The 13,052-nt window shown below is 39.1% G+C and overlaps 1 protein-coding gene and 1 pseudogene across 1 annotated transcript in view; both read right to left on the minus strand.

Annotated features, from left to right (window-relative positions):
• The window catches only part of znf292a (zinc finger protein 292a), a 190,734-nt gene that overhangs the window by 163,719 nt on the left and 13,963 nt on the right, over nucleotides 1-13,052 (minus strand). The window lies entirely within an intron of this gene.
• Nucleotides 123-1,633, minus strand: LOC147833199 (uncharacterized; annotated as a pseudogene).

The following is a 13,052-nucleotide window of genomic DNA, read 5'->3' on the forward strand; positions in this document are numbered from 1 at the left end:
ATTTTTGAATGTTTTTTATAATATATGAAAAGTATTATTTTGAAAAGTGTATTTTATGATGTTTTTGTAAGCATATTTTTGTTATTTTTTTGTTGTTGTTTTTTAAACAGCAATATAATTAACTAACAAACTAACTAAATAATTAACTAATTAACTAACTAACTAAATAAATGAAAAAAAATAATTAAGTAATAAATAAATAAATAAATGGAAAAAAATCAGTGGAAGGACACACACACACACAAAAAAAAAAGGTGGCTGGCTGGACCCTAGGTGACTTGCGCACCCAGTCGTCCAGCCAATCTAAGTTTTTGCCTTCTCCTCGGAAGGACCCCCGTCTAACGCCGTAGTCCAGCAGCAGCTCCTCCCCCATGGAGATGTCCCGAAGGGCGCGGAATAGAACGCACTCCCGTGGCCCCTGTGGCAGCGTTAGAAGTTTCACAAAGGGCCGCACGTTGTTGCGGTGCCGGGAGTGGTTCATAAGCCTTCCGAAGGTTTCCATGCCCGGGTGACAGGGGCAGGGCCAGGACTGGGCATCCAGGCAAAGGGTCCTCCCACCAAGCCCTTTAAAGAAATACATGTTGGAGGAGGAGACACGGGGGAGGGCCTCCCGTCTCCTTAAGCCCTCCTCGTGCGACAACCATGGTAATCACAAATAATTTCTCCTTTTTTAAAGGGCATGGTGGTGACGACTCCTCCGCCTTTGTCCCCAACGGTCTGGATCTCCAGTCCTTTCCAAGACTGCTGGACCACCGACATGACCAGCTGCTGGTCACTGGTGACGGCGGACAGCGCCCTCGAGAGCTCCCACTCTGCCAGGACGCCGTCCACCGTCGGCACGCCGGTGGTCCATGCAGTCTCGGCCCTAATGGCACTCTGCACCCGGGCCAGGGAAGGCTTCCGGCCCTTCCGGTCACTGCACCGCTCAAGAAGATGGCGCGTCCGGATTCCGAGCTGCTCCCCCTCTCCAGTGATGGTAGTAGCCACGGTCGGTAAACCCGATCGTGGCTGCCTCCGCCCTACTAGGGGGCTTCCCACCCAAGCCTACCGGAAACTTGTCCTGAAAAGCCCCCCAATAACGAGGCGGAGGCAATGGAGGGGGCTGCAGGCCAGAGGTGGACGGCCTCTCCTCGCTAGGTGGAGCAGGCGGCTGAGACAGTGCAGCTGGAGGAGAAGCCGAAGCTGGAGCCGGAGTAGAAGACATAGCAGCGGTGGTAGCGGGCGGCGCGGGCTGCCTCTTGACGTACTTTGCTTTCAGGCGCAGGACGTCCTGGCTGGGGTTAGTGAGGGGGAGTCCTGACGCTCCCAGGAAGAAGCATCCCTTGTCCTCTGCCCCCGGAGCCCGAGCCCTAAGGCAGAGCGGCCGGATGTGCCTGTAATAGCATTCCAGCCACTCCTCCTCTTTCCGGCTCAGGCTCACGGTTTTCCCGGGAAGCGTCAGGATTACAGCCTCTCCCTCTGGCCGCCTACCCAGCCACTCCCGCACCCTAAGCTCCCTGACGCTTCCAGGACCCAGACGGTGCAGCCACATTAGAGTGGCAACGCAGAAACTGCTAAAATCCGTCTGGGTCCTGGGAGGCAGCTCGCACCGCTGGCCGAGGCGACGGGAGACCTCAGTCATATCCGCCTCCATAGTGGACGGACATGTACTTTTGCTGCCGCTGCTGAGTGTAATGGGCTGCTCCGCAACGAGGAAGCCCTTGGCCCCGAAATACTCGGCCAAGGAGCCCAGGTGGGGTCCTCCTGCACAAGGCCCCGCACCTCCGCCAGGCCTACCACCCTACCCTCTTTGACAAACCTGGCGCGCGACTCCAAGGCACGAGCCACCTCCTACAGGACCATGGCCTCCTCAGCGCCGCTCATGCAGACCTGCCTCAAGTGCCCTGAGAGGTCCTCCTGAACCGTCAGGCACCCGAGGCAGTGTACAGCAACGCTATGGTCAGTGTTGTCCATCGTCGTTTCGAAATAGTTACCTCAGGTCAACACGGTGGGCGGAGTCGTAAGCATATTTTTTAAATCATTTATTGTTGTCAATTTATTTCATACTTGTATTACTATTATTTTATTAGTATTAATGTTTTAACTTATTGTAATAAGTGAAGATACAGATAAAGACAGTATTTGGATTTTGACAATCATTTTATTGCTGGATTATTAAATGTGTAAATCTGTAAAAAATCTATTGAATAAACTCAATGAAACGGAAAATGTTTTTTTTTATTTGGTTAAACATAACAATATCAATTTTAGAATAATTGAACCTAAATAACTACATTGATTAAAGCTAAATTATAAATGTTACGTTGATTGAACTAAACAACATTACATTACCTTTATGTAACTAACTTAAGTTCACTAAAATTAATATTCTTTCTTAAAGGTAACTTAACTTGGTTACGTGGAACCAGTGGACAAAAAAAAGTTAATTAACGCCAATCATTTTTTTGAGTGCAGTTTAGTTCCAACCCTAATTAAAGACACCTGAACAAACGGAGTCCTTCAGGCTTGTTTGAAACCTATAGGTAAGTGTGTTGGAGCAGGGTTGAAACTAAACTGTACAGGGCTGCGACCCTCCAGGAATTCAGTTTGACATCTCTGATCTAACAGGTTGGAAGTGTTCTTGAAGAAGACTTCATTCCACAGGGAATGCATATAATGGATAATTCAAAGTTGAATGCCGTGCGTACACTCGAAAATACATTGGGCATTCTGAAGTTCAAGTTCAGGAGGCTCTGATTCCAACAAATGCAAAGCATTTAAAATATCAGTTCTACTGTCTTAGTGTTACAAGTTTAAGTAGCATGCTGTAACATTTAGGTGGGAGGGTGAAAAATTAAATACACAAAGAAAAAAAGCAAACATCAAACATAACACTTAGCATGCTGTATTTTGCATGTTTGTTTAGAAGCCTGTGACCAAAATGTTGAAGTAGAGGATGGTATTGATGATGGACCACATCTCCCACAACCTTGATGCATGCCATTACATAGACCTGATATGCAGCAAAACCTAATTTCAGATATATTTTATACCTTAAAGTATTTGCTTTTATATGATTTATATAGTATTTATATTTATACAAATACTAACTCACCAGTGCTTTTTTGCTTATCCAGTTAAGAACACTTATCCACCCTGCTGAAAAATCCAGCTTAAACCAGCCTAGGCTGGTTGGCTGGTTTTAGCTGGTTGACCGGGCTGGTTTTAGAGGGGTTTTGGCCATTTCCAGGCTGGTTTCCATCTATTTCCAGCCTGGTCTTAGCTGGTCAGCTGGATTTGTCTGGTCATTTTCCAGCCTAAAACCAGCTTGACCAGCCTGGTTTAAGCTGGATATAGCTGGTTTTGGCTGGACTCCCAGCTTGGCTAGGCTGGTCAAGCTGGTTTTAGCTGGTCATCTCCCAGCCTGACCAGCTAAGACCAGGCTGGAAATGGCTGGAAACCAGCCTGGAAGTGGCCAAAACCCCTCTAAAACCAGCCTGGTCGACCAGCTAAAACCAGCCAAGGCTGGTTTAGGCTGGATTTTTCAGCAGGGTAGGTGTCTTTCTCAATCACATATGAACAATTACCTACACAGAATGTACGTAACGATTACAAATCACATATTTATGTGCTTGTTTTTTTTTGCAGTTGTCAACTTGAATGATTCAGAAATTACAATTACAGATACTTAAGTAAAAGTACTTATAATAACATACCAGTAGTGCTCAACCCTGTTTCTGGAGATCGACCTTCCTGCAAAGTTCAGCTCCAACCCTGATCAAACACACCTGAACCAATTAATTAGGACCTGACCAGCACTTGATAAATACAGGCAGGTGTGTTTGATATGGGTTGCAACTGAAATCTGCAAGAAGGTCGATCTCTAGGAACAGGGTTGGTCACGCCTGCCCTACCCTATTTTTCTATTTAGCCCTAGACTCAACTAGAACTTGAATTGTACACTGCTAAAAATGTTTTAGGAAAACGGCAGTAGACTTCCATTCCTTCGAGTTTTAAACTCGTTTATCATTTAATCAGCAAACCACAGCTTTGCAGAGCGACAAAACAACATGTATTAGATTGTTATAATATCTGTATATTTGCAGTTCTATGCTATAGAAACACTTGTATCATTTGTACCCCAATGTTATGGAGGAGCAATCGGGTTTTGACTGTGTTAAGTATTCAGCATTCTATTGGAACAATAGAATTTAATGCTGAGGTTTTGTCCAGAACCACCAAATCATTGCACCAATCACACCTGCCACAGCTGACAGTCATCTGGACACACACACACAGCAGAAACTCATCATCATTGATTACCTGGACCATTTAAGCCCTTAGTTTCACACACATTGTTGAGTGTTGTTTAGTTTAGGGGTTCTCAAACTTTTCATGAATCCTAAAAACACACAACCTCCACTGTGCGCCGAGATGGTTAAAAACAAACAAATTTTACACACAATGGTGCACATACACACACCAATAGGAATTATATAAGCACGAGCATATTGATAACACATAAAAGTGCTAATGTCTAACAACCATACAAATTTTTTTATGATCATTATTCATTTGTTTATTTAATATTAACCTCCCTAATGAGAATGGAGGGCACAATGTTTACAATACAACTATTCTTGGTGTCTTTTTGGAGACTGCCACTTGAAGATCATCTATGTTCAGTTGTGGGCCTCATTTTTTAATGTATGCAAGTACCATGAAGGTGTCAAAGTTCAACATTTACCATCTTCTGCAACTGACCCTAATACGGTGATGTTAATCCAGCATAATAAACCCAAAGGGCTGCGATCGAATGGAATAAAAAGTTAAAGGCTGATGGCCTATATATATATATATATATATATATATATATATATATATATATTTATTAAGTATATACTAAATGTATTGTAAGGTATCTTCTGTTAGTTATGGATAAAATCTGGTAATTATAATAGTTTAATAACACGACATTTTAGGAAATCATTAAACTCAGAGAAAAAAAAAAGGGGGGGGTACCAAAAATTTTGGTATTTCAGATAATGAAATCAGAGACCAAGTAGATAAAAGAAAAAAAAAAAACATGCCGTTGTTCCTAATTTCATTCTTGTTTCAGCTAAGTGCTTTTATTAATCAGCGGTTGCCACAGCGGAATGAGCCACCAGCTTATCCAGCATATGTTTTACGCAGCGGACGCCCTTCCAGCTGCAACTCATCACCTGGAAACATCCATACACACACTTATACACTACGATCAATTTTAGCATACCCAATTCACCTGTACCACATGTCTTGAGGGAAACCGGGGCACCCGGAGGAAACCCTTACAAACACGGGGAGAACATGCAAACTCCCAGAAATGGCAACTGACCCAGCCAAGGCTCGAACCAGCAACGTTCTAGCTGTGAGGCGATCGTGCTACCCACTGTGTCACCACATCGCCCTTAAAAAATGTATTTAATCAAATATCAATGAGTAACATATTATTTAACAACCAATTAAACTATATAGGCTGTTCATTCTGCTGTAGCAACCTCTAAAATAGAGACTAAGCCGAAGGAAAATTAATAAATAACTATATACAATCACAAATAAAGAAACAAGTGTATTTGTACAACATCTCATGCTATAGAACAGTGGTTCTCAAACTGTGGTACGCGTACCACTAGTGGTACGCGGGCTTCCTCCTAGTGGTACGCGGAGGAATCGCTGAATAATGAAAGAATTAACACTTTTAATCCTCAAATGTGTAATATAACATCGATGTGATCAGCATTGGCTGTTTTGTGAAGTGTACGATCACAGCGCTGTGCTTAGAGTGTTTATTTTAGTGCATTGTGTCATAAGCTGCTGAAAATCAGTTTCCGAAGTTTAAGAATTGATTCTGAAGCGTGATTTGACTGACATGAAAAGTAGCCAATCACAGTCGACCTTGTCTAGTTGCGTGAAACGTAAGGGCGGGACAAATGCTTTCTGTGTTGCAGAGACAGAAAAAACTACTTAAAAACAAATGTTTTGTTGGATTAATGCTTCTCGGATGTTTTCACTATAGAGATGTCTAGCAGAGTAATTAAACCGCGGACATATTTCCTGCCTTTTTGATGATCTACAAACACGTTTCGCTCTCCGACAGCCAGTCGACTCGCCTCTGACCTGTCACTCCTCTAAGTACATTCTGAATGGCGGCGCGGGAATGGAGGTATTGCGCAATTACTCATTTCTGCAAATGCGGCGAGTGCTTTATTTTAACACGAGAGCGCATTCATGTACGCAAATCACTAAAACAGATATGCGAGCTCTTAAATATGCTTTTTTCAAATGAACTGCAAGTGCTCTCATGATCGCGTGTGTGCTCAGATAGAATACAATCGCGATCTCTCCACTATTAAAGTAGACATTATTTATCTTTGCTCCTTGACTAAATTTAGTCAAAAGTATTTAAAGTTATGAAGTATTTAGAAATAGATTGATGCATGATCGATAACAATGCTAATGGTCTTCTTATTTGGCTGTGTTGTTAAGTGAAACTTTAGCAAAGGTGGAGCTTTTTTGTTTCTTTACGACAAAAGAATTATGCTGGAAATGTTTCTGGATGAGGTATATGTGTGATTTATACATTTAGCTGTATTCTGATCTGTCTTAAAGCATTACAGATCAAAGCAATCCATTGTTACTTATTGTTTATTTATCAAAATTTACAATAAGGCTCTTAAAGCACTGCTTTGATAAATGTAGTGTCGTCATATTTCAAATACCTCAAGTAAAATGAAGTCATTTGTTTTATTTTTTTACTGACAGTGTACTTGTATTTTTTTTTAAGTTTCTATTTTAGATTAAGATCAAGTGTAAAATAAAATCTACATGTGATGTACAGCTATTGAAGAAACTAATTTGCCATATTGTAAAGAAAAATAGTGTAAAATATGTAAATAAAAGGCTAAATAAAAATCTTTTTACCATATACTTTAACCTTTCAAAGCTTAAAAATATCTTTTTTTAAAAATGGGCAAAAAGTGTCTCTATGGCCTTAAAGATTATTTGGTAGTTTTACCAGTGCTATTGAAAAAGATGAATTGTCATGAAAGGAAAAATCGAGCATACTTCCTTTGTTAGTGCATATTCCTATACACGTAGCTTTGGGATTTAAGCAATCAAACCATTAAATCAGGTTTACACTTAAAAAAAGTGATTTCATAATGAAAATCTGATTTTTTTTATTCAAAAGTAACCAACTAGTACTTTTTAAAAGAGTACTTTGTACTTTTACCAAATATTAGCATTATTTACTAAAAATGTTGTTATTTTAGCAGTGTAATAGTATTTTTACTTGAGTACAAAAAAAATTTCACAAGCATTTAGTGCAGGTTTATTATATTATTAATATATGATTAATAAATATTATTTTTAATGTTTTTTATTTGTATCTATTCCTATGCAATATTTTATGGGTTGCTGAGAATACTTTTCAGGTCTTCAATACATAGCATGTCAGTCTTGAAAAAAAAATAGGTGCTGGAATTGATTTTCATTAGGCTGTGCCTGTATGAACCCTGTCATATTTACATTTAACATATATTTCAAGATTTGTCTGAAAGTGTAGGAATATGACGTATAGCCTATATTTATAAGGTCCAAGCAGCATTTCCAGCTTTTGATGAATAGGCTACTATGAATACTTTAGATTTAAGTACAGCAGTTTTCTTTTTACTTTTTAAGAACAGCGCCATTTTTTAATGAATTTTTAAAAGCACATTTTAACTAAAACTTTTTTTTTTATCTGCAAGCACAGTTAATGTTCAGACTATTTAAAATGTTTAAAGTGACTGACAATAACACATATTCTTAACAATAGGAAGTAATCTGCATCGTTTTTAAACTGTGCACACCTGTAGCTGCTTAATTAGGCCTACGACGCTATTTTTTAATACTGGTTAAAAAAATAGCGTCGTAAGGTGGTACTTGGAGAGACGATTTTTTTCTAAGGTGGTACTTGGTGAAAAAAGTTTGAGAACCACTGCTATAGAACAATGGCAAAGAATAATGCTAAAAGACAAAGGGCATTCAGAGAGAGGAAGAGGTAACTTTGAAGGAAATTGAGAGGAGAAGGAAAACAGCACAAAGACTAAGAAAGAAAGAAACAAGCAAAACCAAGCTTTACTAACTTGTGCTTGAAAAAAATTTAGTTATAAAAAGATTGCAGCATCACTGTGCCTTATTTTTCTTCTTGAAGTAAAAGCAATCACGTGACTGCCACTACTACCACATCATCATGTCAGGGAGTTCTATGAAAGGGAAGACATCTCATGTCAGATGTGGTCAGTCAGAACGGGAGGAGTGAAAAAATTTAAATCCAGAAGCCAGTGTCCATTTTAGAGGCGTATTGCTGCTTCAAAAACGAACATCCACAGTCTAATTGGGAAATCTAAATTTGCTGACAGAGACTCCAAGAAATGTGTCTTTGCAGATATCATGAAAACATAAAACTAGCCCATGTGTGCAACACATTATCCCAAGGCAGGCATTCCAGACCACACAGTATTGTATTCAAACTGTGGCCTGTAATCCTGAAAGTCCAAGAGGGTGGTGAATGCAGGAATGGCAACCTTTTGGAAATGCAAAGCCTTTGTAGCATCCCAAAGAAAGACAAACAAATCAACATATCCTGGTATGCATGGGAAACGACTGCCAAAAAAGGTCTAGAAGGATGGTGCATAGACTGATGTACTCCATTTCCTCAAGACAGGGGTGCCACAAATTGTCTAGCCACTGTTTTGTAAAAAAGCAGCAAAGCAACGCTTTTCAGGCAAAAAACTAAACATAAGGCAAAAACTGACCAGAAAACTGTGGTGCTGCAGAAAATTACAATGCTCTCTACCAGGATCAAGTTCAGTCAGCACACTGGCAACAGAGGCAGGTCAGTGTTTCCTTCTGCTGTGTGGTCTTATAGAGATCCTGAGTCATATGCCGTCAGCAGTCATAGTGAGTGAAAGCTTGGAACACCACAAGAGGTCTGTAGCAACCTTCCTTTGCAAGATTGAGAAATGAAACCTCCTGCTATATAAACAATTCATACATGTGGTGAAATCGCATTGTGTGGCGGTAAGACAAGACTTTTGAGAAGTTGCAGGAGACAAAGAATTGACCATTTTATTTATTTTTTTGATTTGTGATCAGAGATACTCATGCTGTATTGATTCATAATCCTGATGTAGGATTTTCTGTACTAATGGGTGGCAGTCAGTTGCCAAAACAGATATGGTCACACCATAATCTTCCAACTAGGAAAGGCAACTCTCCAAACAGTCCATCTTAAGCTAAAAACTGTTCCTCACCTCTGTAACTTTAGTTTCCTGTGCCACCACCAGCTTTGACTTTTGTCAAGAAGTAAAAAAAAAAAAATTCACCATTAGCTCATTACATAAAGTGCTGATTACCGCCTCATTGTGTACTGTCCAGGTATTGTTGACCTCTGGGATGACATAGGCCTTCTGTATGTTCAACCACTGTTGTTTGGAGATGGTTGTCAGACCAATGGTATTGCATTGCATTTGAGTTCAGTCGTATGAAAATGTATGTTATAAAAAGGAGGTATAGCACCCAACCACACCCCTAAACCAAACCGTCATTAGTGGGTAAGCAAATTGTATGAATGATTGTGCGAATTCATATGAATTAGCCACTAAATCAAAAAGTTATGAATTGCCATGAGATCGTGTAGTGCTCAGGCTTCAGTTTTAAAACAAGGTCATATTAAAACTAAGAAAAATCTTAAGTTGTTGATTTAAGTTTGTTTATATATATATATATATATATATATATATATATATATATATATATATACATATATATACATATATATACATATATACATATATACATACACATACACATACATACATTTTTTTTTTCAATCCGACTCACTTGGGAACAGATTTTTCTCCATGTGGCCCCTGAGCTTTAATGAGTTTCACACCCCCTGTATTAGATGGTCCAGGCACTAAAAACAAGCATGCACACGAGACGTCGATGAAATTAAAAAACCTTATTATTAATTCTTGCTATTTTACTATTTTATGTTGTGGCATGCAAGACCTGGATAAATTAACACCCCAAATCATTGATGGCATCATCATCATGCTGAAATACTGAGTTACTGTGTTTTTCAGATGCAACAAGAGAGAAATAGTGAGGGAAGATGGCATGTCCTGCCAACTAAGAAGCAAATTAAGAATCGTATTATATTAAGCATTCAAGGCAAAGTAAAGTATTACTAACTGACTTTGGTAGTTCTTACGATGACATTTTAATTAAGTTGCTTAATCTAAACGGGCAAACAACAATTTAGAAAAGCTTTACAGGTTTCTAGCCAAAATTTGTATTTGACTGATGATTTTAAACAGATTTTTCTTTCGCCCTGTACTGAACAGACTGTTTGGCACTCTTAGGTGGGGGTGATTCTTCAAGAATAAGATATTGAGATGAGAAAACTCTGGTTATTTATAGTGAGTTAGCAAACATCTGATTGGATAATCAATCATGAGCTGATGTGGGACCAGCTGAAAACAATCATAAGCATGTGATTCCTCTCAAAATTAGTTTAGAAATAAACTTCACATATGGGAAAAATTTAAAGCTTCTTTTAAAAAAAAGTGTTTTGATCCGAGTAAGTGGGTAAACATTTATCAAACCCATGTGAAATTTTAAGTACAATTATGGTTTTAAACCTTATTAAAATATATCACTTAATTGTAACATTTTTGTAATTAGTCATATTTATTTTCTTAAAGCTTACAATTTAACCAAAAAATACATTTTCAATATCTTCAATTATTTTTTTTCATTTGTAATAAAAATTAATTTGTAAAGTCTTTTTTAATTTTAGTCAAAATAAACACTGCCTAGTAACTAGTCTTTGACTGATTCAAAGCTCTTGGGGGACTTATATAGAGGCTGTCATAAGTGGACATCAATTTTCAACTTTTGTGCACAAGTGTCAGTTGCGGTGTGGTGGCTTGCAACTGGCACTGGTAAGCGCACACTGGCAAAACTCAGCAGCACGGCGATGTCTAAATGTGAACGAACTCCTGATAAAAGACAACGTCCGCCATTCTCCAATTCTCGTACTGCTCTCCCGACAAAAATGCTTGCAGCACACAACCAGCTTTGCTGTATCGGCCCTGACAGCATCGCGGGGAAAAACATGCAACAAACCCTGTGGATCATGGAAACAAACACATACGAGCCTTCATGAACAGCTAAATACTGTGTGCCGTGGGTCCGTTTCTCACAGCTTGCTTGACACTGGCTGTGTCTTGACTTTGGAAAGCACTGGTCTCATGAATAATTAAGAAGCAGGCTCTTCTTATAGGATAAGAAAACTCCGCTAAGAATAATAATGAGAAACCGACGCGTCATCTTTGCACTGGCAGTTCTGTTTTTTTATTCTCTCATCTTCAGTGCTTTATATTTTCATGGTTGTAATTTGGGAGAAATGCTCCAAAATATATTTTGAGGTAGCGTAGATATAATTTTGGGCGCATATGCGTCAGGTTTGCTGCAACAACCAGGGATGGACTGATTGAGTGCTGCCCCTGGAGTGCAGCATCCATTGCTGTATACTACTGTCAGGTGGCTTCAGTCACCCCCCTAGCTTCTACCCCTTTTCCTGTAAATGGGTCCCTAAGCTTCTGCAAATAAAGTGAAATTTACAGATCCTGGAGGGCTTCAGCATGGTTTAGCTTTATTCCTAACTTATCACGCCTGATAAAACTATGAGTCCTTCAGGCTCGTGTCTCTGACACAGAAAACTAACCTCTGTCTCACATAAGAGTAGTCTGAAACGGTCCAGATTAAGCTGGAAAAAATTTCTCTTGTAATGTCATATTCCAGGTAAAGACTGTCTGACTCAACCTAGAAATGTTGAAATAGTTTATTTTAACTCTATGCTAAGGTGCAGCCTTAAAAATATAATATAAAAAAATAAAACTACTCATGGTAACAATGTCCATCTCTGATCAAGAAGTCTTTTCAGTTTTTCTCCAGACTATTGCACAGCGATGGGTAGTCGAGCTATATATGCAATAATTTCAGTGGTAATTTGGTTCTACTAACTGGTGTGCCAGTTATCGTATTGGCCTTTCTGCCAATAAAAAACCTTATTCCCCCTCTCGCCACATTACGAGGTAGATGTTTTTCTTGAAGGTTTAATATAAAATAGGGCAACAGGCTCTCTCAGTCCCAATAGCAGTTTATAAATTAATTCCAGGCAAATAATTCTGGTTGTTCTCTAGCAGATCATCTTCAAGCACCTCTTCATCACTTTTATTGCTGTCTTTAAAAAAAAGTAGCTTTTTTAAACAGGTGATGTTGCAAAGCTTGGCTGTGCTTTCAGTAGATATGGTTTCTGTAACTTACAACAGTTTTACATCTTCTAAAACACCCTTTAATGTTACAGACAACACTAAAATTTGCTTGGTGTTTATGTTGCACTTGCAGGTGAGTTGGATGCTTTGTTAGTTGAAACTTCACAACATCACAAAATGAGCATTTATAAATGTTACCTCTGAAGTTTTCTTTTGCATCAGTGAGGTTTATAGTTTGAAGCCAGTGGCAAGTGTCATCAACTGACCATTTATCAACCATAGTTGTCTGGAGGGAAAGAAAAAAGCATAAATGACACTGAATATGTGTTATCCTTTTAACTCAGCAATTCAACATGCTTTACAGTTAACAGATTACTGATTCACTCTATTACTAATCCTGTATGGAAGTTGAATGAGAATTTTTATTAGGAAAAAAGAATGTAATTACATTTACGTAAACTGTATATTCAATTTACCTTTATTTGTATAGCGCTTTTACAATGTAGATTGTGTCAAAGCAGCTTCACATAGAAGATCATAGTGTAATTTTTATAGTTTTTAATCGTTTTTAAAGTTTAAGTTCAGTTTAGCTCAGATCAGTGTGGTTAATAATCGAGAGTCCAAACACTGAAGAGCAAATCTATCGTTGCGCAGATCTACAGATCCCGAACTGTGCAAGCTAGTGGCGGCAGCAGCGAGGAAAAAAAA

This window comes from Danio rerio, chromosome 17 (genome assembly GCF_052040795.2).
Source record: "Danio rerio strain M-AB ecotype USA chromosome 17, GRCz13ab, whole genome shotgun sequence".
Lineage (NCBI taxonomy): Eukaryota > Metazoa > Chordata > Actinopteri > Cypriniformes > Danionidae > Danio > Danio rerio.